This window comes from Nanorana parkeri, unplaced genomic scaffold, assembly GCF_000935625.1.
Source record: "Nanorana parkeri isolate BGI_ZX_2015 unplaced genomic scaffold, ASM93562v1 scaffold30, whole genome shotgun sequence".
Taxonomy (NCBI): domain Eukaryota; kingdom Metazoa; phylum Chordata; class Amphibia; order Anura; family Dicroglossidae; genus Nanorana; species Nanorana parkeri.
In genome coordinates, this window is record NW_017306298.1 from 792,626 (window position 1) to 795,713 (window position 3,088).

Genomic DNA, 3,088 nt, shown 5'->3' on the forward strand with positions numbered 1-3,088 from the left:
AGGGGGGGGGGGAATCTGTCTTGTGTATGACTGCCCTGCCTCCATCACAATAGACATCTCCCTGGGAATAATATTCAGGCCACTTTTGGCATGGCTCCCCCCCTCTCGCTCCCTGCACAAGCCGCTTCTCTTGGCCTGATGTGACATTGCAATGCCCCCCAGACCTTGCAACCCAAAAAAAAAATTCCAGATGGCTGCTTTTTTTGTGTTTTACCTGGAAGGAGAGGGATAGAGAAAGAGAAGGGAAAAGAGAGGAAGGAAGAGAGGAGGGGGAGGAGGAGTGGAAAGGGCAGATCATGTCGCTATTCAATTAATTAGCTTTTTTTTGAAGAGAATAAAAAATAGGAATCCTGCAGAATAGTGAAGGATGAGAATGAATGCAAAGGCTGCAGGGGAGGTGGAGGCTGCTAGGGGGGGCACAGCCTCCGTCTGCCCTTGTACTTGCTATGACAAGGCACCTCTAACCCACAGGCTTTGTGTGTTGTTTCCATCTGATTTACATCCCCTCTCTAATCCGGGTTGATGATTACCTCTCCTCCAGGCTGGCTGTGTCCCTGGGCTGCCTTCAGTGCCGCTCCATGGATGGGGTTGGGTGGAGGAAGCTGGAGGGGTCGGGAGGTGGAGAGGTCTGCGCAGACAGGGCGAAACCTTCGACCCTGAGGGTCCCCCGGCTGGCTGAGAGTGGAAATGAGAGAGAGAGGGAGAGGAGAATGAGAGCAGCCTCGATCTGGGGAGAGACAGAGTGCAGCGACAAGGGCTGCCACTGGGGTCAATGGGGGGCTCCGGCGGGTCAGCGCCGACTGAGTCCCCGGCACTGCCGCACACGCCGGTCACCGGACATCGCGCACACGCAGCTGGCGGCGGTATAAGAATAAATAGTACAAAGTATCACAGGGAACACTGAAAGTCTCTGTCTGCTGAGTGAGATGTAATCACTGAACACATTGTATGGCCGCATACACTGCATGCAGGTGAAAGTGAAAGGGAAACTGTTTAAAGTGAAGCTAAAGGCAAAAGTATTTTTTGTATTTTTGATTTGGGGGTTGAGGGGAGGCAAATTTTTTTTGATGTAGGGGGACTGGAGTGTGGCCCCTAAAGTCACCAAAGGACTGCAAATCATGTTCAGTAAATGCATTGCTACAGAAAGCTGCCATGAAACAAGAGAGGGTCCGGGACTGCAGACATATAATGAGATGGTCCGAGACTATGGGCAGGCTATAAAAGATGGTCTGTGGCTATGGGCATGCTATAAAAGATGTTTCGAGACTACAAGCATGCTACAAGAGATGGTTCGAGACTATGGGCATGCTATAAAAGATGGTCCGAGACTACAATCATGCTACAAGAGATGGTCCAAGGCTATTGGGATGCTATAAAGGATAGTCTGTGACTACGGGTGTGCTACAAAAGATGGTTCAAGACTATGGGCATGCTACAAGAGATGGTCTGAGACTATGGGCATGCTACAGGAGATGGTCCTAGACTGCAGGCATGCTACAAGGGAGGGTCAGAGACTACAGGCATGCTATAAAAGAAAGTCCCACTTTACAGGCATGCTACAAAAGATTGTCTGTGACACAGGACGTGCTACAAGAGATGGTTTGAGACTACAAGCATGCTACAAGAGAGAGTCAGAGACTGCAGACATGCTACAAGAGATGGTCCAAGACTAGGGGCATGCTATAAGAGATGGTTTGAGACCTCAAGCATGCTGCAAGAAATGGCCCAAGACTGCAGACATGTTACAAGAGATGGACCAAGACTACGGGTATGCTACAAGAAATGGTCCGAGACTACAGACATGCTACAAGAGATGGTCTAAGACTTTAGCCATGCTACAAGAGATGGTCCGTGACTAGGGGCATGCTACAAGAGATGAAGCAACACTAAATACATGTTCCAAAAATACAGAGCATTTTACATTGAGCTTGGTTTGCTACAAGACTTGTCACCAATTGTCTCCCAATTCATTGTAGAGTCATATTTAGCATGATGAGGGCTGGTGCAGACTTGTGCGGTCCCAGGACGTGCGATTGTGTGCGTTTGCCCCGCGGCCCCATTGATTTTAATTGAGTTACATCCATGTGGCATACATATGAAGAAGTCACTCGCACTCCAGCTCAAGTTCAGTCAATATTTTATTGATCTCTGTGGTGTCACAACATGGTGACGTTTCAGAACCTATTTGGTCCCTTCATCAGGCAAACACAGAGAGCTGTGCCTGATGACGGGACCAAACAGGTTCCGAAATGTCGCCATGTTGTGACACCACAGAGGTCAATAATATATGGACTGAACTTGAGCTAGAGTGCGAGTGACTTCTTCATATTTATACGGATTTGCGGAGGCATCAGTGGTCGCTTGGCACCCACCCGTTACTTGAGGGTATCATCAGGTCAGGTGTGCGATGGGTTTCTTTTGATTATTGAACATCCGTGTGGAAATTGCACTGGCGGAATCATGGCGGGAAACCATACAATCCATTGGAAAATAATGACACCGCCAGCGTGATCAGCGTTGGTGGGCGATTCCGTGACAGCACGGCCATCCGTGCGGTTTCGTGTACGATTGCCGCGTGGTCACGGATCGCCCAACTGTGAACCTGGCCTAAAGCTGAGAGTCATAAATATTGTTGATGTCTGACAGTATGAGCCCTGATTCCAAGGGCCACTAAAGGTGACATGTTGGTCAGATACTCTATGTCAGTATATTGAAAAACAAGCTTCCTGTTTTGTAGTCCTGGATAAATTAGGGAAGGACTAAAACCATCACCATGATTTGTTGATGATTAATTGTCTGGATTCACTCTGCGGTGATTCCCCTTTCTGTCCTGGTGGCCATTGTCATCTATATAGAAAGTGATGGGTGATCCTAAATGTTACAGAATAAAGGTGAAATCTTCAGTGGGGACACTTGTTCTGTGACAACTAAGAGGATATTTCCTTCTCCTGGGGTATGCAAGCAGTGCTAGATGGATGGATATCTAGCTCAATGCTGCCTGCAAAGCTCCATCCCAGTGTCCCTCTGCAGAGACCTGGGAGTTGGAAGGAAGTGGAGTGAAACCTGTGCAGCATTTCTAAAATATTAC

The 3,088-nt window shown here is 48.3% G+C and overlaps 1 protein-coding gene across 1 annotated transcript in view; it reads right to left on the reverse strand.

Annotated features, from left to right (window-relative positions):
* MPPED2 (metallophosphoesterase domain containing 2) overlaps window positions 1-599 on the reverse strand; it is a 158,383-nt gene extending 157,784 nt beyond the window's left edge. The window contains exon 1 of the mRNA XM_018567984.1: window positions 531-599. The gene's annotated coding sequence lies outside the window, so the exon portion shown is untranslated. The remainder of the gene's footprint in view (window positions 1-530) is intronic.
* Between the last annotated feature and the right edge of the window lie 2,489 nt (window positions 600-3,088).